This window comes from Papio anubis, chromosome 7 (assembly GCF_008728515.1).
Source record: "Papio anubis isolate 15944 chromosome 7, Panubis1.0, whole genome shotgun sequence".
Classification (NCBI taxonomy): domain Eukaryota; kingdom Metazoa; phylum Chordata; class Mammalia; order Primates; family Cercopithecidae; genus Papio; species Papio anubis.
In genome coordinates, this window is record NC_044982.1 from 91,448,057 (window position 1) to 91,471,687 (window position 23,631).

Genomic DNA, 23,631 nt, shown 5'->3' on the forward strand with positions numbered 1-23,631 from the left:
TAAAATTACATCTTGGTGGGTTGATATGGAATTCAGGCATGATTTGGGCCACATCCCCTTTCCCAGGTTCACTGCAGAATCCATAGAACATACTTGGTTTCATGAAAACAGAAGAAAAACTTCTAATCTCTAATACTATCCTAGGCACAGCTAATATCATCATAGCTAAAGCCTGTGCAATTCCCTGCAATGTGTCTTTGCCTGCTGTTGTGCATTCATGAGCCAGAGTAGTTACCGAGGCAAGGAACCAAGTGTCTAAGCAGACCGTATCTGCATTCTTCTCTGAGCCAGAGTGCTGCCCTTGAGTGGTTCAAAGGTCTCAACAGCTTCAGCACCAGCTGCCCTGAATCCTTACAGCCCAGGAAACCACCCTTCCTTTCCTCTCGGAGACACCAAACATCATAGCTTTAATGACCTTCTTCTCTTTGTCCTGCCTCTCTGGAAACAAGGACATACACCACCTGGCTGCCTGGTTGTCAAGGAGGGAAATGCAGGGAGAATGGCATACATGTCTTAAGTATTCTGTCCTGTTACTAAAATGTTTAGAGTACCATTCGAAAGTTCTCTGAAGCACAGAAGAGTACATTGTAAGAAGCTGAAAATGTATGAAAAGATTTTATTGTTCTTTAATGATGAATGAAGTGTGTGGGAAAGCTTGGAGCATTTTGCTTTAAAAGAGAACATTTTAGCATAGAAGCAAAAGCAGTTATGCTCAAGTCTTATAATGCCTCTCTTCGGCAGACAAGGTCTTCTCTCAGAGTGTTCCACAAAGGTTTTACACCCTGTTCTCAGTTCACTTTGAGCCCCGTTCACAAATACTGTCACCCCAATTCCACTGAAAGTTGGTCCAAAAAGCATCCTGTTTTATTAGGTTTGAAGCTGGTAAAACATGCAGTCAGATATGAAACTTCAGAAATCACTCAACCACCATAGTCACACATATTCTTTCTCCATTTCCCCAGCTGGGTAAAAAAATCAAAACCTCTTCCATCCCATTAGATCTTGGAAGCCACCTTCTTGTCCCCATATAAACAGAAACTCAGAGGCTTATTCCTTCTTTTCATATTTCTCTACTTCTTCAAGTCCTCCCCCAATAAAGGTCAAGGGTATACAGTATCTATTTTAAAGGCCAAGGGCAATTTGGCCAGTTATTATTTTAATATATATTCTTCTTGGAGAAATGTCAGCCTGTAGAATATCCTCTGAGAAATGAAAATGTGAAGGAAAATTCTTCTGCAACCTTGAAACTTTTGAATTCACTTTTAAATGAAGAGTAGACATGAGGTGTGAGGTGTGTGAATCGGAGCTTACTAGTCTTGTTTTGCAGATGTTCATCTGAATCTGATGAACTTGAACTTTTCTGTGGGCAGCCACTTCATTCAGTCAGATGTGGTCATGTCTGAGCCTTAAATCTAAAGTTTCTATGGTTGACTCCTTGTAAACTACTTTAGGACTCAGTTTGACTAGCCGAGAAAGCTACTTCAAAAATACAATGCTCAGGCTTTAATCAGGGGAGAGGTATTTTTTTAAGTATGTGTTACACTGCATAAAAAGACCAGGAATGGACCTGAAACTTAACATGCATGGTGATGTGCCAAATTCAATTATAAATAAGGCAAACCCTATTTGGTTGATGTGCCAATATATTCCATTGACATCACATTTCTCACCGAAATGTGCACACTGGCAGATACATGCCTGCATCCTTATTTTGTTTTTTAATTTGCAACTCACTGTCTTTCAACTGGCTAAAAGGAGCTCAAAAATTATAAACAACCAAGAAAATGCAGTCCGGCTATCTAAAGCATAGGAGAATAATATATTTTTAGATACTTTTAAGAATAACTGAAGCAAATGTACTAGAACTACACTTACCACTTTTTCATAGTGGGATGGCCTAAATTACCCATTATGTGGGAATCACACATAAAAACCTTTCTCCACATCAAGTGATAGATCAAAGGAAGAGAAGATGAGTGGTCCACAGGCACAAACCACACCTCCCGAATTCTGAGACCAGGATCGAGCAGTCTGCATTTTAACTACCTCTCCTTGACATGAAACACTACTCATGCGTCTCCCACTGAGGAAAGTCAGGTCGGCTCGGCTACAAAGATTTTCTTCCGTTCCTCCCCCCTCCCCTTTTCCATTCCATCCGAAGGATGACAGTTCACTGACTGGGCTCAGGTGAATCTAATTTAAAATCTGGACTCCAGGAGTCCCTCCCATCTGAGCCTTGCAGGGAGGGCATCTGTCAGCATCCCAGTGTGGGTCCGTGGCATATTTACGATTTCAGTGATGGCTTGCTCATTCCCACAGCAGCTGCAGTTGCGCCCTCACCCCACCCCCGTCTGCACAGAAACTACCCAACCAGATTATTCTGACGTCCATTGACAGATAAAAACACAATGTGTCCTCCTGTCATCCCTCTGCCCTCTTCCCTCCTCTTTTGGAATAGTAAAGGGCCATCAATATGTCAATTGAACAATCATCTTGCAGTTGTGCTACATGTTTACCAATACTCTAAAGAGGCCATTCATTCATTCTCTCCTTCATTTAACAGATATTTGCTAAGGGTCTCCTTTGGGCCAATCTCTCACCTAGTCATCAGGATACAACCATAAACATGCCAGCCCAGTGTCCGACCTCATGGAGCTCACTTCTCTCACACTTTTCACATGGGTAGCTTCTTGACCTGTTAGCAATCTTCCGTTCCTATTAATTTCCTAGGATCGGATGGGAAATGACAGCCAGGTCTCTGCTGAGGACTTCTATTTCAGAGATGTCCAAGGCCTAAAAGAAAGAGCAACCCTGCAGGATTTGCACCATCCCTGAAATGGGAAAATATTAGCAGAACCAGTAAGGCCTTCGGACCGGGAGTCAGGAGAAGCATCAGGCACATTGCTCATGCCTCTTCATCTGGGCCCATTATGTGACAGCACTGCCCACAGCTCTGGGCAGTGAACAAGACAGGCTTCCGTTCTCTGTGGGTGGTGGGGGGTTACTGGCCTAGGTGATATTGGAGTAGGCAGGAGAGCAGGTAAACAATAAACGAATCTATAGATGTGGTCTTTGCAGTGGACAATAAATGTTGTTAAAATAATAAAGACAGAAGGCCGGGAGCAGTGACTCACACCTGTAATCCCAGCACTTTGGGAGGCAGAGATGGGCAGATCATGAGGTCAGGATTTCGAGACCAGCCTGGTTCACATGGTGAAACTCTGTCTCTACTAAAAATACAAAAAAATTAGCCGGGTATGGTGGTTGGCGCCTGTAGTCCCAGCTACTTGGGAGGCTGAGGCAGGAGAATGGCGTGAACCTGGGAGGCGGAGCTTGCAATGACTGGCACTCCAGCCTGGGCGACACAGTGAGATCCCGTCTCAAAAAATAAATAAATAAAATGCATAAATAATAATAAAGACAGAAAAGGAAGTCTGGGAGCTAGGCTCAGTCCTTCACCCCTCTGGCCTCAGTTTCCTCATCTATAGAATGAGTATGACTCTAGATCATCTTCAAGGTTTGTTCCTCTGCACCTAGAAAACCTGGCCCAGGCCATGCCATCTGCCCAGTTCCACCTGTCTGCTTCCTTTCTGCACTTCTTAGAATGTTCCAATCATCCATGGGTTTAAGCACTCACGCCCAGCCGGGAATATATAAATGATCACTCAGCTGTGAGGAGTACTGGGCAGGTAGCTCTGTGAAAGGGCTTTCACGGATACTGCCTCATCTAATTCCATCATCTTTACACAAATACAAACCAGGGCAGATGTGTTTTTTTCTCTTTCACAGATAAAAACATTTTGGCCTCAGAGAAGCAAAACAATTTGACAAAAATTCCAGCAGAAGGAATGAACAATTGGGCTGAATTTAAAACCAGCCTTCTACTTCCAAATTCCATATATGCATAAACTACTAATCAGAAAATACATGTGAAGGGGAAGAACTGAAGGAGAGAGGAGGAAGGAAGAACCCTGGTGGCTATCAGAGGCAGTTCATGGGTAGGCAGTGAGACCCACCAACACAGAGCTCAATTCACCTGGACCCTTAGCCTTTGCCAGCTCCTTGGCCCATGGAATCCTTCTCCAGCCCTGGTTTTTGAACCTACCAAGGGCCACACACAGTGGGGACTAGTTTAGAGCCACAAAGGCACTGTTTGCCAGCAAGTATGTGCAGTGGCTCAGGCCTGTAATTCTAGCACCTTGGGAGGCCAAGACAGGAGGATTGCTTGAGCCCACAAGTTCATGACCAGCCTGAGCAACATAGTGAGACCCCATCTCTAAAAGAAAGAGAGATAGAGAAAAGAAAACCCTGAGTAATCTCACAGAAACCAAACCCTGCTGTCATCAGAGTATGACGTCCCCTCCAGCTACTTGGATTAACACTAGGTGCGCATCTCCGGTGACTGCTTCCAAGAAGGGGGCTCTGAGAGACAAACGTCAGGAAACCAGAGCAAACCTGGACTCTACATAATCAGAGTTTTCTTCTCACACAGAATAAATCTAACTAAAGTCATTCTCCAAGGAATTATCAAGCCAATCCTTTTCTTACCCCTAAACCAAGTTGCGATATGTGGGATTAGCAGAAGTTCCTCTATGGTGTTTGCAAACCAACAGGTGCTGCATGTAGAACGTTTATTAACTAATAAAAGAAAAACAGAAATTGTGTACTAACCAAAAGCAATTAAGCGTTAAGTCTTATCAAAGCAGCTGACTATTAGGTATCCAGCTAAGGTACAGTTGTTTACGTTGCTCCATTTGAATCAAGTGTACATCAATACTTTTTGCATACTCCTCGGACAGGTCACATTGATTTCACAATACCACATCTTCATCATGGTCATAACCATCCTTGTCATCAATGGAGCCCACAAGTCCACCCCTGGACTTTAGGCATACTCCCTGCATTTCATGGAGGAGACCCTTGATACTTTCCCCAGGGTCTCACAGTGACCATCACTGCTGAGGTAGAACCCAGATCTGTCTGCCTGCAAAACCCACACCCTTCAAAGTTGTCCCTGTGAAAGTCCTACACCCTGCACTTAACCCACTCGTGGCAAAGCACAAAGTGGTCTTCGTGCAGGGACTTGCAAAGCACCGATAATCACCCTAGCCCTCACTCCACCGAAAATATTTCTCCTACCAGGTTGTGATTTCACATGAAATTTTGAAGAGGTTGACTTAAAAGTCACTCTTTTTAGGGGGGAGAACCACATTAAGACATTGTTATCTTTTAATCACCATTTATTCTAAGGAGCCGGGTTACTGTCAGTCCACTCAGAGAGCCCTAACTCATGAGGCAAGGGGACATGTGTGTGGTTTCAGGGAGAATGACCCCCCCCCCAAAAAAGTAGTTATTTTCCCAGTGAGCCACGCTTCTTTGGGTTGGTGTTCATGTGATACTTTGAATCTGGACTGGACCTGTAACATGTAATAGATAGGGACACGGGCCCCCACGACCCCAGGCCAATTCCTGGCCTTACAAGGCTTGGCAGCTTCTTCTCTCTTGAAGTGGTTGCTGTGGGGAGTTGCAGTGACTTAAATGATATCGCCTACAAAGATATGCCTGTGTCCTAAGCCCTAGGACCTGTGGATGTGACTTTATTTGGAAAAAAAGGTCTTTGCATATGTTATTCAGTTAAAGATCATTAAATCATCCAGGATTATCTAGGTGGACTCTTAACAATGTCCTTATTTTTCAAAAGGATAGTGGGCCCAGTGGCTTGCGCCAGTAATCCCATCACTTTGGGAGGCTAAGGCAGGAGGATTGCTTGAGCTTAGCAGTTTGAAACCAGCCTGGGCAACATAGTGAGACCCCCACTCTGCTAAAATTTAAAAAAATTAGCTGGGCATGGTAATGCACACCTGTAGTCCCAGCTACTTGGAAGGCTGAGATGGGAGGACTGCTTAAGCCCAGGAAGTCAAGGCTGCAGTGAACCCTGATCATGCCACTGCACTCTAGCCTGGATGACAGAGTGAGAGATTTGAGGCACAGAGGAGAAGAAGGCCATGCAGAGGCAGTGGCAGAGATTGGAGTGATGCTGCCGCAAGTCAAGGAACACCTGGAGCCACCAGAAGCTGAAAGATGCTTCTCCAGAGTTCTCCCCTAGAGTCATTGGAGGGAGCACAACCCTGCAGACCCCTGGATTCCAGCTTCTGGCCTCCAGAAGTATCAGAGAATGAATTCCTTTTAAGCCACCCCAGTTTGTGTTAATTTTTTACACCAGCCCCAGGAAATGAATACAAGCGTGCAGAGAGTACACATAAGAAGTACGTCTGTACCATTGGTAGTGGAAAGACCCTGAGACCAGATAATAAGGGCAAACCCCCCAGCATTGCCCCCATAGGAACGAAGCCTCCATGACTCCAGCCCCAGTCACTGGGTGACTACAAGCTTATGAGAGGCCACAAGCAAGACCAGCAGAAGAACTGCTCAGCTGAGCTCATGGAAACCTAGACAATAAGAAGGTGGCTGCTGCTTTAAGTCATCAAGTTTGGGGAAATGTTTTGCATAGCCATCCTTCACTGAAAAGTAGACTAGATGGCAGGTCAGGAGAATTGAGGTCAGATGTCAGAGGACCCTGAGCCCTGAAAATAAAGTACCGCAATGGAATGGAGAACATCATTGGGGAACAACATGTGGAAAACAACATTGTCCATGTCACAACTCTGATCTGGACTGTGAAACAGAAATAAATCAGTCCCCAGCATTCAAAACTTCGAGTCCTCAGCCAGAGAAAGCACAGAAATGGTGTCTGGCAAGGTTGGGAATAGAAGGGCTAAGAGTAACTTCAGTGCCTAAGGGATAAAAATGGGCCAAGTGGAAAATGAATACATAGTGATACCATGCGTGTTAGTTTCCTCTCGTCACAATATCAAATGACCACAGCACAAAGTTATTAGCTTACAATTGTGGAGGTCACCAGTGTGATAGGAATCTGCTGGAATGAAAATCAAAGTGTTAACAGGACTGGTTCCTTCTGCAGACTCTAAAGATTCTCCATTTCCTTGCTTTTTCTGACTTCTATGGCTTCTAGATGCCACCTACATTACTTGGCTTGTGGCCTCTCCTTCTGTCTTCATAGTGCATCACTCCAACCTTTTGTTTTGTCCTTACACATTCCCTCTCCAACTTTAATACACCTCTCTCTCTTATCAGGCTGCTCATGATTACATCAAACCCTCTCAGATAATCCACAATAATCTCCTCATTCTTAAGATCCTTAACATAATCCTACGGGCAAAGTCCTTCCTGCGATGTAAGGCATGTATTCACAGGTTCCAGCAGAAGAGCTCCCCAGCTGAGCTCACAGAAACATAGGCAATAGGGGGATTCAAGTGTAGACATCTTTAGGGGGCCATTATTCAATCAGCCACATCATTTTGTGTTTAGCGATCACTTGCTATGCATTAGGCACTGAGCTACTTCTTTTTTTAATTTTGTAATTTTATTTAAAAATTTACTAAACATGAGGAGTTTGCCTCAGATAGTGCATAGCTTTTTACTGGAAAAAATCCACAGTTGGTCTCTTTCTCCAGTGTCTGTGCCACTGTTTGGCATCTAGTCCTTTCAGGGCCCTTCCCTACGCAGGCCTTGGGCAAACCTAACCCTGTTGGCTTTGGTTCTTCCTGGACCACCCACTGAAACTGAAACTCCCTTCCTTACCCCCCAGAGCATTCAGCTCTGTGTAAAACTCACCAATGACAACAGAGACTTCTACAGTTAAAAAATCTATCTGCTAAGGTGATTACTTTTTAAAATGGAGAAACTATGGAAAACATATTTTATTTATTTGTTTGATGTCAATACTATATGAGTTTTTAAATTGCATTTATTTTAGTAAGAATACTCAACATGAGATATATCCTCTTAACAAAATTTTAAGTGTATAATGCATTATTGTTGGCTACAGGTACAATGTTGTACAGCAGAGCTCTAGAGCAAATTTATCTTCCTTGACTCAAACTCTATGTCCATTGATTTGTAACTCTCTATTTTCCCTCTTCCCAACTCCTGGCCACAACCATTCCACTTTTTGATTCTATTAATTTGACTATTTTAGATATTTCATATAAGTAGAATCATGCCTTTTTGTGACTGGCTTATTCACTGAACGTAATGTCTTCAAGGTTCATCCATGTTGTCACGTATTGCAGAATTTCCTTCTTTAAGGCTGCATAGCATTCTGTTATATATATAGACCATTTTTCTTTATATATTAATCTGTAGATAGACATTTAAATGGCCTCCATATCTTGGCTACTGTGAAATAGTGTTGCAATGAATATGTGAGTGCCAATATCTCTTCAAGATCCTGATTTTAATTATTTTGGATAAATACCCAAAAATGGATTTGTTGGATTCTATGGTTGTACTAGTTTTAATTGTCTTAGAAAACTCTGTACCAAGCTTGTCCAGCCTGGAACCCAGGATGGCTATAAATGAGGCTCAACACAGACTCATAAACTTTCCTAAAACATTATGAGATTTTTTTTGGCGATTTTTCTTTGTAGCTCATCAGCTATCGTTAATGGTAGTGTATTTTGTGTGGCTCAAGACAATTCTTCTTCCTGCAGTGTGGTCCAGGGAAGCCAGAAGATTGGACACATCTGCTCTATACTGTTTTCCAAATCAGTTACACCATTTTACATTCCCACCAACAGTGCATGAGGCTTTCAATGTCTCCACGTTTTTGTCTGTGCTGGTTGCCATTGGTTTTTTGATAATAGTTATTCTGACAGGTATGAAGGGATATCTTGTGGTTTTGATTTGCATCTTCCTGATATTTAGTGAAGATAAGCACTTTTTTTTAATACTTGTTGGACATTTGTATGTGTTTTTTGGAGAAATGTCTATTCAAATCCTTAGCTCATTTTTTGATAGGGTTATTAGGGGTATTTTTTTGCTAATAAGTTGTAAGAGTTTGTCATTTTGGAGATTAAACTCTTATCTGATATATGATTTGCAAATATTTTCTCCTATTACATAGGTTGTCTATTTATTCTATTGATTGTTTCATTTGATATGCAGAAGTTTTAGTTTGATTTAGTCCTGTATGTCTATTTTTGTTTCTCTTGCCTGTACCTTGATGTCATATCCATTGAATCAAAATGAGCTATTTTCTAGCTTACTTCATCCTCACAACAGCTCTATGAAAGAAGTATTATCATTTTCCCTACTTTAAGGGAGAAACTGACATTCAGCAAAGTGAGAATCCACCCACTCTACACAGCATGTAAGATATTTTCTCCCCCTAACAGAAAAAAGAAATACAAAAGGAAAAGTCTTCCTGGAAGAATATTAATACTGAATTATCTGTATTTGGATTAAACAAAAACACAATGATAATTGCATATGATTACATCTCAGGCACGAGTCCTTGGGCAGACATTGTCATAACAGCCAGAAAAGGAATGACACATTAAAATGCTGGAGAGTAGGGTTTTACACAGAGGCATCATTTTTGTTTGTCTACTTGTATTTAATAGAAATCATATAAAATTATATTTCCTTCTCTGTAAAAGCATGTAATTAGTTCCTACCAGTTTCCCAGCCTTGCAAGATACTTCAAGCAAAAATAAAATATCATATAAGACACAGTGCCTGCCCCAAATATGGAGCACGTGCCTGTGCCCAGAAGCCACTGAAAGGTATGAGCTGCCCGGAGTTGAAAAGTATTCTGGAGAAAATGTAGTACATGGTTTGGATTCTAAAGTGGCTATATTGTAGATAAGAGGTAAATCAGGAATGGAGAGTGTTTTCTAAGTGAGAATACAGTCATGATCAAAATCATAGAAGACACAATAATCCAGTGTGCTTTGGGAAGAGCAATAAGATCAACCTGGCCACCCCAAGTGCATAATTGTGAAGTTAATGAGCGGGCCCCTCCTTGCAGGAAGCCTTGAGTGGCATCAGATTAGGAATAGGAATGTGAGAAGAGCAGAGGTCTATGGGGCACAATGTAAAGGGAAAACTGATGGAAAAGAAAGGAAAATGAATAAGCAAAAAACAATTTGGAAACCCATGCTTTATGAAGATGACATATTTTAAAGAAAGGCATAGTGGCTTTGTAATGGCTCCACTAGGCCAGTCAAATCTGCGTCTCCCCAAACCCTCTTTCTTGTGTGTTTCTGGTTTGAATGGACCACAAAGGAGATTTTTAAGTGGGTTTGGAGGGTGCAAGGCAGAAACAGACATTTTGTAGCTCATACACTGTTGCTGATCTGCTGACTTGCCTCCTTTGTGTGAAGCAGCAGCTGGGCCAGCAACCGCTCCACCTTCCCCTAGAGCATCCCTCAGCTTCTCTAATTCCTGGGTCAAGTTTATGCATTTAGCTTCATAACAAACGGTCTCAGTTTCTGGGGGACAATGATACCATCAAATTCAGAGGCACTAAGAACTGACACATGTCTCCTTTCATCCTACCTGACCTTGCTGTTCTGCACTTTACACCCATTTTATCTTTCTGCCTGCCTGCCTTGGGGGCTTGAAACTCCAGCATCAGATGTGAAGATAACAGCACAATGGCTTTACAGAAACTCTTTAATCAGCTGCCATAATTATATAAACCAAATTCCTATAAATTATATGATATGTGTGTGTGTGTGTGTGTGTGTGTTCAAGTTCTAAGGGTCTAATTTCCTGGTTTAACCCTCACTAACAGAGAAGGGCAATGAGATAAGATATTAAAGATTCATAATAATAAAAATGATTATAGAAAAACAGTAACTGATATTTATTATCTCCTATTTTTTCAGTGGTATGCAAAGTATTTTACAAAAGTACACTAATCCTTACAACAACCCTAGGTAGCTACCCCTGTCTCCAGTTTTCAGCAGGAGAACAACTTAATAGCTCACAAATCCAGAATCTTGCAACACTTTTGATTCAAAGCCATATCTAACTCTGGGTGATTGGCCATTAACATTCCCTCTCTATCACGGTGAGGAGGAGGAGTGAAGGCCCTGCCTCATTGAAATTCTGGGGACGGAAGCATCTTGGTGCCATGAGCAGAAACAGGACACATTAGAAAAGGGATTAGTTAAGCATTAGGTAGAGAGTAGGGAAAGGAAGGATGGAGGTGAAGGTAATTTGAGACATATTGAAGATGAGATGATGAGAGATTGTTAAGAATTAGATGCTCATATTCAAGTTACAAATTATATATTTCTTTTGTTTCACAAAGAATGTTTCGTGGGTTTTAGGCTTGTACAGAAGTACACAGTCCTATGAACAATCTGCCTGCGAATGGAAAACCACATGGAAAACTGCCATCATTTTAAGTCTGTAACTTCGGTAGAAAGAAATATTTCACTTCTCTGATGGGAAAGAAAGAAAAACTTCCTGAAGCAGTTAAGATCTCAAAATGGCTGGTGGGAAAACAGATCCAGCACTAGAGGAAGATTTTATGCCTGGTGGAGAAAGCATTTCCAGGGGCAGAGAGGGACAAGAGGCAGTGCATCCAGTCTGTAAACTCTGGGTAACCTGGTAGAAACCAGAAACCAAACAGGATCCGGGAGCTGGAAGCTGCGTGATGGCCAGGTGATACGGCTTATAAAGACAGGGGCCAGAGGCCACACCATGGGAAATGAAATGCGCTAGTGGCAGGTCAAGGAGCAGGAGGAGTAGTAAAAGTTGAGTGATTTCTTGTGTGATTAAGGGTTTATTTGGTGTTATCTGGAGTTAGAGGGAAATATGATAGGGGAGCCCAGTTTCTAGGCCTTTATACATGCCTACCCCAGGTTTATAGAATAAAGCAGCTCAAAACAGGTTGTATGTGGAGATTATTATTTTAACCTCTTGACCTACCCCCTCCAAAAAATAAAGTCCTCCATTTACGATCACTATCTGAAACATATGGCAATTTTGAGAACAGTGTTTTTAAAATCTTCTCACAGAGAGGTATCAATAACGAATTGGTGTCATTGCCTTGATACAAGCAAAACAGTCACTTATCACTGAAATGTTCTCAGATAAAAAATTCTCTGTTTTTACAAAGTCAACTTAGGAGTCCTAAGACTTAAAAATTCTTTTCACACTCTGATTATCCTTTTTCCACAAGCAGTCATTTATTTCTCGTAATATCTCTCTCCCACACACACACACACACACTCCAGAAACAACACATTTTTCTCCTGTGTAGAACATGTTTTGATTTGCAATTTCATTAACATGAGAAATATACTTGGTTTTAAAAACAGATAAATGTGGGAGAATAATTTCATAAAGGAGGTAGTTTTAGCCACTTATTTGTACTACAATAACTTTATCTATAATTCTTCCCTCAAGGAAATTGGGTATAGTTATAATTTTTCAATAAAATGGCAATTTTTCTATGCTCTCAGATTTTCAAAAAACTTAATAGGAATAAATTCTCAATTCTGACCCTTGAAATCTTTAACTGTACATTTTCTTAGATCATCAAATACATTTAAAATAATGCGTTTTGGGGTTTTAATGTTCATGCCAGCCTTATTATATAGTCACAATTTTTTAACATCATAGGAAATATTCATAAACTAATAAGCTTATTTTTTGCAAAAGAATTTATATATATATAAATAATTTTAGGGAATTTGGGGGATATTTCCCTCATCATCTTCCAAAATCAAAAATTGAAACTTAAGTTTCACAGATCTCAAAAATCTATGAACCAACATATTTTTGTGTTCAAAACAACATCAACAAAAACTTAAGTAGAGAAACCTAAGATACTAACACAATTCACAATGGAATAGAAAAAAGTATCCTTTACTTCCTCACTTTCAATGGATGGCCTCAAGGCTGAGTAAAGAAAACAAAACTGATACTTGAAAAAAAAAAATGCTGAGTGCTTCTAATGCATTTAGGAGCAGGTGTCGAGGTAGCCAAACGGAACTTTAGGGTCACTGGGAAGGAATGTCAGAGCTGAGTTATTAAGTTTAAGCAGAAAATATGGCCTGAAAGTTTAGCTTCGAATGAATTAAGGATGTGCCCAGGAATGAGTGAAATATTTTCTGTGCGAGTCACAGGGTTAGCAGGTTGGGATCCAGCATCTGGGGCTTATTACATGTGCTTTAGGTGACAGGTGGCTTTAGGAAATGGAGCTCTCATAGAGCTTTTAAAATATTTTCCTGGGAAGGGTAAATAATTCTATGCCTTGCTGGTTTCCCTTCTGCGGGCTGTTTGAAATACAAAAACACATCTTAAGCCACATCAAAGTTGTTTCAAGTGCAGACAAAGGCAAACATCCTCAACTCTGACACATGGCTACATCGGTTTCACTTCCAGCATTTTGAAATCTGTTCTGTGCACAACGGGTAGAGATCAGTTACCAAACCCTATTGTTACATTTATAAAACTAATATTTATCGGTCATCTTTTTAATGCTTGATTTTCATGAGCCTCAAAACGTTTATTGCTCAATTAATTCCTAGGGGTAGCCACAGATGTTGAGCCAGAGAAAATAACCTCAGCTTTGGCACCAAAAATAATGTGACGAGGAATCATTTCAACTTTTACAAATAAAAGAAATACTTTCTTGAGTGCTTGCCAAGTCAATGATCATTTTGCTGAGATCAAAGATGATGGATAATTTATTCATAAATATTTACCTTGCCTTTATTTTGACTCTTTAGCTGTTTTTGTTGTTGCCATTTTTGTTTGTTTTATTTTTTGGTTCTTCTTGCATTTTAGTGCATGTTTTATATGATGTCATGAACCACCTAGAAGCCCAGATTTACCCTGTGGGATACATCTCAATCAAAGAGAATCGCATTAAGAAGCATCATTGTTTCCTGATGATTAGCCAACTTTTTTGTCTCCCTCACTTCATATAAAAGAATGTGTGAAAAGAGCAGGAGAAGTTGTTTTTCTTCTGCAATTCTGGAATATGATTGTAGTTCAGTGTCCTGGAGTCACACCAAATAAGTTTGTTGCCCTTAACAATTACTCGCTGATTTTTTTGCTCGTGTTTGAACATCTCCAATGCATTCTAAATTTACAAGAGTTTTTACATTGGGATCTTGACAAAATAATATGAATTTGATTCGTTTTGCACTCCATGAAGTTATTTTCCATTTTTGTAAGAACTGCATGAGTTTTAATCATATCTATATAAGGAGCTTCATGATTGAGTGGATTCATTTATAGATTTTGTGTAATATATGCCTGTGCCATTTTTTGAAATTGTGATTCTTAAGGACAGGTTTTCTTCATTTTAGTGCATTATCATTTGCATGCAGTTCTAGAATATGAAGTTAGTACTTTAATAAATATTTGTGAGAGTCAGAGATGCTGAAACATCTTGGAGGTTGCCTAAACCAGAGATTTTCAAACTCAGGACCTCCTGCATTAAAATCACCTAGGACAGTTTTAAAGTGTAGATTGCTGAGACTTTCCATCACAGTATAACTTAGTAGTTCTTGGTTGGTTGGGGTCCAGGAAATCTAATTTTTTTTTAGTTGTCTGGATGATTTTCATTTGCAGCCTTCTTTGTCTCATTGATTTAAACACATCTTTGCCTAATATAAGGATTGATCTCACCTGATTTTCACAAAATAAAACCTTCAATGTATCCACAATGTAGATTATGTAAATCTTAAAGGTATTTAACAAATTGTTGCATTAATTCCCCTTATTTTGTACTCAGAAATAAAGTAAATTTTTCAAAGTTATGGAGCTGCTTAGCACCAAAATCTAGAGCAAAACTTTGATCCCCTGACTGAAAATTCCAGACTCTCCACCATCACTTCTTCAATGCTTCTTATTTAAAATCAGCCCAGAGCCCACATAATTCCTATACAGTCATGCACTGTAGAATGAAATTTAGATGAGGGTCCCATAATATTACAATGCCATATTTTTACTGTACCTTTTCTACGTGTAGATACATGAAATACTTACCATTGCGTTACAATTGCCTGCAGTGTTCAATACTCGCTGTACAGGTTTGCAACCTAGGACCAACAGGTCATACGTTATAGCCTAGGTCTGTAGTAGGCTATACCATCCAGGTTTGTGTAAGTACACTCTATGATGTTCATTCAACAGTGAAGTCACCTAATGGTAAATATCTCAGAATGTATCTGTGTCAGTCTGTTCTTGTGTTGCTATAAAAAAGAAATACCCAGGGCAGGATAATTTATAAAGAAAAGAGGTTTAATTAGCTCATGGTTCTGCAGGCTGTACACAAAGCATGGCACAGACAACTGCATCTGGTGAGGGCCTCAGGAAGCTTACAGTCGTGGTGGAAGTCAATGAGGGAGCTAGCCTATCACATGTTAAGAGAGGGAATGGGGAGGTCCTACATTCTGTTCAACAACTAGATCTCACATGAAGTAACTGAGCAAGAATTCACTCATCACCAAGGAGATGGTGCTAACGCATTCATGAGAGATCTGCTCCCATGATCCAATACCTCCCATTAGGCCCAATCTCCTGCAGGTCACATTTCAACATGAGATTTGGAGGAGAAAAACATCCAAACCTCATCAGTGTCCTCGTTGTTAAGCCAGGTATGACTATAATTGATACTGTCTTCTAAGGGCCCATGGACAAGATCCCTTACTACCTATAAACTTACACCTTCTCTCAAATAACTTACTTGCTTTTTAAATTATTACCCTGTGGTTTCAGTGAATCTATTGTCACATACTCAGAGACTTAGATTATCATCGAGACTAGATAAACATAAAACATTATGTGTTGATATGGAGGTTTATTAAATTCAAAAACACCATGTAACAAAATATGCTACAGCTGAATACATATTTAAATAAATGTTAAATAATGCTCTTTACAATTACTTGATCACCCATGGAAATCCCTATATTCATATAAACTAAGAAAAAATAAATAACATAGCTGAAGAAATGCTTATCAAATTAGAAAGTTCAGAGAATTACATAGCAATGTAAAAGAACCCAAGGGAGAGGTTTATCCTTTATGAAAAACAGAGTTTATAATTTATGTCTTTCCCACTTGTCTCTTTTCTTCCTTCTCTGCTGTCCTAGTTTTCAGCAGCATTCATTAAGCAAAACACATTTGCATTGAGGTTACCTTGAGTATTTCTATTCTCCACTAACAAACCACATTTCTTCTCACATAAATCCAGGTAGACTTCAGAGTAATTTTTAAAATACTTTTCAAAATAGACTTTATTTTTAGAACAGCTTTAGTAACTCACAGCAAAATTGAGAGAAAGGAACAGAGACTTCCTGTAAAGCCCCTGTTCCTATACATGCACAGCCTCTCCCCCTCCAGTATCAATTCCCTGCACCAGGGTGATGCATTTAGTACAATTAATCAACCTACGCTGACACATCATTATCACATAAAGTGCATAGTTTACATCAGAGTTCACTCTTGATGTAGTATATTCTATGGGTTTTGACAAACATATAATAATATGTATCCACCACTACAGTGTCATACAGAATAATTTCACAGCCCCAAAAATCTTCTGTTCTCTGCCTATTCATCTCTCTTTCCCCTCTAACCCTGGCCAACCACTGATCTTTCTAGTATCGCCATAGTTTTGTCTTTTCCAGAATGTCATAGAGTTGAATCAAACAGTATGTAACCTCTCCATATTGGCTTCTTTCACTTAGTAATAAGGACTCATTTAAGTCTCCTTTTCAAGATTTGATAGCTCATTTCTTTGCACAGCTGAGCAATATGTCATTGTCTGGATGTACCACAGTTCATTTATCCATTCACTTACTGGAGGACATCTTGGTTGCTTCCAAGATGTTGGATGCATTTGCCAGTTATTATTAAAGCTGCAACAAACAACCTTGTGCAGTTTTTTTTTTTTTTTTTTTGTGGATACAATTTTCAGCTCCTTTGGGTAAATACTGAGAAGAATAATTGCTGGATCACATCATAAAAGTATGTTTAGTTTGATAGGAAAGTGTCAAATATTCTTCCAATGCAGCTGTACCATTTTGCATTCTCACTAGCATTGAATAAGAGCTCCTGTTGCCTTCCATTTTGCCATCAATGAGGGTTGTCAGTGTTTTGGGTTTTTGGCCATACTAACAGGCCTTCAGCAGTATCTCACTTGTTTTAATTACCATTTCCTTAATGACATATAATGCAGAGCATCTTTTCATATGCTTATTTCTCATTTGCATATCTCTTTGATGAGAGGTCTGTTCAGGTCTTTGGCCCATTTTTAAAATCAAGTTGTTCTTTTTTATTGTTGAGTTTTGAGGGTTCTTTATATATTTTGGTTAAGAATCCTTCATCAGTTATGTCTTTTGCAAATTATTTTCTGTCTGTGGCTTGTCTTTTCATTCGCTTGATTGTGTCTTTCAGGGGCAGAAATTTTTTATTTTAATTAAATATTGCTTACCAATTCTTTCTTTAGAAGATTGTGTCTTTGGTGTTGTATCTAAAAAGCCTTTGCCCAAACCTATGTCATCTAAGTTTTTTTCAATGTAATCTTGTAGGAGTTTTATAGTTTTGCATTTTACATACAGGTCTGCGATCTATTTTGATTTAATTTTTTTCGTGAGAAATGTAAGTTCTATATCTAGATTCTTTTTTTTCATATGTGGATATTCAGTTGTTCTAGCACCATTTGTTGAAAAGATTATTCCTCATTATATTGCCTTTATTCCTTTGTCAAACATCAGTTGATTATACTTAGATTATCTATTTGGACTCTCTATCCTGTTCCTTTGACTTATTTGTCTATTCTTTCACTAATATCACACTATATTAATTACTGTGGCTTTATGGTATGTCTTGAAGTAAGTTAACATCAATCCTCCAACTGTATTATTCTTCTTCCATATTGTATTTGACTATCCTGAGTCTTTTGCCATTTCAGAAAAACTTTAGGATCAGTTTGTTGATATCTACAAAGAAACTTGCTTGGATTTTGACTAGGATTTTATCGAACCTATAGACATGATGTCTTGACACTATTGAGTCTTAATATACATAAGCATGAAATATCTTCCCATTTATCTAGTTATTTTTTATTTCTTTCATTAGAGTTTTGTAGTTTTCCTCATAACACTCTTTCACATATTTTGTTTGATTTATAGCTATTTAATTTGGAGAGGTGTCAATGTAATTTGCGTTATGTTTTAAATTTCATATTTCATGTGTTCATTTATGGTATGTGGAAAGAGATTGATGTTTCTGTGTTTACTTTGTATCCTGCAAAATTGCTATAATCTTTTCTTAGTTCTAAGAGTTATTTGGTCAATTCTTTCAACTTCCTACATAGACAATCATATCACCTATGAACAGTTTTACTTCTTCTTTCCCTATGAGTATATCTTTTATTTTATTGCCTTATTGTACTATCTATGGCTTCCACTATGGTGTTTAAAAGGAGTCATAAAAGAAGACATCCCTACTTTGTTCCTAATCTTCATGAGACAGCGTCTCATTTTTTTTTTTTTTTTTTTTTTTGAGACGGAGTCTCGCTCTGTCACCCAGACTGGAGTGCAGTGGCGTGATCTCTGTCTCCCGGGTTCACACCATTCTTCTGCCTCAGCCTCCCCAGTAGCTGGGACTACAGGCACCCGCCACCACGTCCGGCTAATTTTTTGTATTTTTAGTAGAGATGGGTTTTCACCATGTTAGCCAGGATGGTCTCGATCTCCTCACCTCGTGATCCTCCTGCCTCAGCCTCCCAAAGTGCTGGGATTACAGGCATGAACCACAGCACCCGGCCGATAGCTTCCTCATTAACTATGTTGTTAGCTATAGGTTTTTTTGTAGACATTTTTTGTCAAGTTAAGGAACTTCTCCTTTATTCTTGTTTACTGAGTTTTTATCATAAACGGCCGTTAGATTTTGCCAAATGCTTTTTCTGTATCTACTAATATATGATCATGTAATTTTTCTTCTTTAACCTGTTGATGTAATGAAAGACATTAATTTTTTATTGTTGAAACAGCCCTGCATACCTGGGATAAATCTCATTTGATCATCATGTATAATTATTTTTATATATTTTAAAATCTGATTTACCAATATTTTTTGAGGATTTTTACATGCATGTTTATGAGAGATATTGGTCTATAGTTTTCTTTTCTTGTAATATCTTTGGTTTTGGTGTTAGGTTAATATTGTCCTCATAGAATGAGTCAGGAAGTAGCTCCTCTGCTTTTATCTTGTAAAAGAGACTGTAGAGAATTGGTATAATTTCTTTCCTAAATAAAATTCGCCAGTAAACCCGTTGGGACCTGGTACTTTCTGTTTAAGAAAATTATTAGTTATTTCTTCAAGTTCATTATCAGTTGTAAGCTGATTCAGATTGTTCATTTATTCTTGTATGAGTTTTGGCAGATGGCGATTCTCAAGGGTTTGGTCCATTTCATCGAGGTTTACCAAATTTCTGAACATAGAGTTGATATCACAACTTGATGTTTAGGCTCTGTTAATGTCCGTGAGATCTTTATTGATATCTTTATTTCATTTCTGATATTAGTAATTTGTTGTCTTCTCTACTTTTTCTTAGTTAGCCTGGTTAGAGGTTTATTGATTTTATTGATCCTTTCAAAGAATCAGCTTTTGATTTTGTTGATTTTCTCTAGCGATTTTTGGTTTTCAATTTACATTGATTTCTGCTTTAATTTTTATTTTTATTTTTTTCTGCTTACTTTGGCTTTAATTTTTTTCTTTTCCCAGTTTCTAAGGTAGAAGCTTAGATTTTTCAATTTTAGATCTTTCTTACTTTTCAATGACATAAATTTTATTGTGAGCACTGCTTTCATTGCATCTCAAAATTTAATAACTTGTGCTTTCATTTTTAATTAGACAAAATATGTTTTAATTTCTCATATGATTTCTTCTTTAACTCATGTGTTATTAATTAGAACAGTCATTATGGAAAACAGTTTGGAGGTTCTTCAAAAATTAAAGACAGAACTAATATATAATCTAACAATCCCACTTCTGGGTGTATATTCAAAGGAAAGGAAATCAGTATGTTGAAGAGAGATCTGCACTCTCATGTTCATTGCAGCATTATTTACAATAGCCAAGATATGGTACCAACCTAAGTGTCTAATGATAGATGAATAGATAAAGAAAACATCGCACATATACACAAAAAATTCAGTCCTAAACAAATCCTGTCATTTGCAACAATATGTATGAACCTGATGGGCTTATATTAAGTGAAATAAAATGGACAAAGAAAATCAAATACTGCATAATCATACTTATATGTGGAATCTTAAAGAGTTGCATTCACAGAAGCAGTAAATAGAATGATAGTCACCAGGGGAAGGGGAAGGAATGAAGATGTTGGTCAAAGCATACACAGTTTTAGTTAAGCAGGATGAATAAGTTTAAGTTCTGCAGATCTATTTTACAGCATGGTGATGATAGTTAATAATAACGTATTGTATGCTTGAAAATTGCTAAGTGAATAGATCTTAAATGTCCTTACCACAAAAATAATAAGCATGCGAGGTTTTGAATAGGTTATTTAATTTAATTTAATAATTACAATCAATATGTATATCAAAATATCTTGTTGTACACCTTAACTATATACAATTTCTATTTGTCGATTATACCTTCATAAAGGTGGAAGAGAAATAGAAGTGGATTGTTTAATCTTCATATATTTTGGGATTGCCATCTATCTTTGTTATTATCTCTAATTTAATTCTAGTTTGGTAAGAGAGCATACTTTGTATGATTTCTAATCTTTCAGTTTTTTAAAAGTGCATTTTGTAGCCCAGAGTGTAATCTATCTTAGAAAATGTGGGAAAACTTAAGAAGACTGTGTATTCTGCTGTTGTTGGATGAAGAAGTTGATAGATGTCAATGATATTCAGTTAATCAGTGACATTATTGAGTTCAACTATGTTCTTATTTATTTTCTGTCTGCTGGATCTGTTCATTTCTAATAGAGATGAAATTTCCAATAATAATAGATTCATCTAATTCTCCTATTTCTACCAGCTTTTCCATCACTTATCTTAATGCTCTGTTGTTAAGCACATACACATTGAAGACTGTTATTTCTTCTGAGAGAATTGACCCCTTTATCATTATGTAATGCTTCTCTTTATCCCTGAAAACTTATTTGCCTTGAACATTCTCCGTCTCACATTAATATAGCTGTATCTGCTTTCCTCTGATTAGCATTATCATGGTATATATTCTCCATCCATTTACTTTTAATCTACATGTGTCTTGATATTTAAATGGGATTCCCTGCAAATGACATACAGTTGACACTTGTTTTGTTATCTACTTTGAAGATCTTTGTCTTTTAATAAAGTAGTAATTAGGGTTTAAGGTGATTATTGATATACTTAGATTAATAACTACCATTTTTGTTACTGTCTTCTATTTATTGCCCTTGTCCTTTGTTACTATTTTTGTTTCCATTATTCTTCCTTTTTATTGTTGGTTTCAAATGGGTATTTTATATGATTCAATTTTCTCTCCTTTTTTAACATATCAGTTATACTTGTTTTCTTCAAAACTTTAAAAAATAGTTGTTCCTAGAGTTTACAGCTTGTTCAAAATAATATCAACAATATATTCAATTATGTACACTTATGTATACACATAAGCTTAGATATGCTTATACATAAGAAATATTACAACTAATCTGAGCTCACCTTTAAATAATACTACACTGCTTCACAAAGAGTAGAAGGACCTTATAAAAATAAAGTAATCCTGAATTTTTCTCCTGCACATTATATCACTGCTGTCATTCATTTCTTATACATAAGCATAACTAAGCTTATATGTATACAAAAGTATACATAATTGAATATATTGTTGCTATTACTTTGAACAAGCTATTATATGCTAGATCAATTAAGAATAAGAAAAATAAAAGTTTTTATCATACCTTCACGTATTCCTTCCCTAACGCTCTTCTTTTCTTTACGTAGATCTGAATTTCTGATCTTCTCTCTAAGGAACTTCTCTCTAAGGAACTTCTTTTAACATTTCTTGTAAGGTAGTCTTCCGACAAAAAAGAAATAAAATAAAATAAAATAATCCCTCAATTTCTGTTTGTTTAAGAAAGTTTTTATTTCTCCTATATTTTTGAAGAATAATTCTGCTTAGTAGAGAATTCTAGGTTGGTGGAGGTTTTTCCTCAACATTTAAATATTTCACCTCACTCTTTTCTTTCTTTCATAGTCTCTGAGAAGTCAGATGTTATTCTTATCTTTTCTTCTCTATAGGCAACCTGTTCCACTGGCTTCTTTCAGGATTTTTTCTTTATTTTTGCTTCTCTACAGTTTGAAAATTACATGCTTACATGTTGTATTTTGGCATTTATCCTGTTTGGTGTTTTCTGAGCTTACTTTACTTGTGGTCTAGTGTTTAATGTTAATTTGGGGAAACTCTCAGTCATTATTGCTTCAAGTAATTCTTCTGTTCCTTTCCCTAGTTGTTCTCCCTCTAGTATTTTCATTATATACATGCTATACCTTTTGTAGTTATTCCACAATTCTTGGATATTCCGCTCTGTTTTTGTTTTTGTTTTTTACAACCTTTTTTGTCTTTGTTCTTCATTTTGGGAGTTTTCTACTGAGATATCCTCAAGCTCAGAAATTTCTTCGCCAACCCTGTGCAGTCTACTATTAAGCCCATGAAAGACATTCTTCATTTCTCTTACAGTTATCATGGTATATAAAATCTCTAGCTATTCTTTTGATTTCTTTTGATTCTCTTTTTAAGTTTCACCTTTTTGCTTACATTGCCCATCTGTTCTTGCATCCTGTCTATTTTGTCCATTAGAGTCTTTAGCATATTAATCATAATTATTTTTGGTTTGGGCCATAATCCTGAGAGACACAATCCCAAACACCATAATCCTGAATGTTGAAGTCAGAAAACACCAAAATTCCTAAAGTCTAAAATCCCAACAATCACAATCCTCAAAGATAAAAATTCTGAAAATATTTTGAAAAACTAATTTTAAAATTATTCAAAATATATTTATTTGCATTTTAAAGAGTATTTAAAGGCATGTTGTTTTTAACATGTTTGACATATAAAACATGACAACACTTCATAGGCCAGCATAATAAAATAGGCCAACACAATAAAATAGGCTATAGTAACATTTAAATATTAAAATACTTAATAAAATATTAATAAAATAAAATATTCAAATGTTAAATGCATATTTTTGCAAGCATAAACACTCATGTATACTAACAGTCACACAGGTACAACAGCTATGAGTAGACAAACTGTTTTCATAAAACAATAGCTTATATAGCTGTAGTCATCTGAAATATAATGGACAACATGTCTTTTTTGTTTATTTTAGTTTAAGTTCAGGAGTACACATGCAAGTTTGTAATTTTGATAAACTTGTGTCATGGGGTTTTGCTGTACAGTTTATTTTGTCACTCAGGTATTAAGCCTAGCACCCATAGGTATTTTTCCTGAACCTCTCACTCCTCCCACCACCACCGTCAAGTAGGCCCCAGTGTGTGCTCTTGCCCTCTATGTATCCATGTGTTGTCATCCTTTTACTCCTACTTATAACAACATGCAGTATTTGGTTTTCTATTTCTGTGTTAGTTAGCTAAGGATAAAGGCCTCCAGCTCCATTCATGTTCCTGCAAAGAACATGATCTTATTATTTTTTATGGCTGTATAGTATTCCATGGTGTATATGCACCACATTTTCTTTAT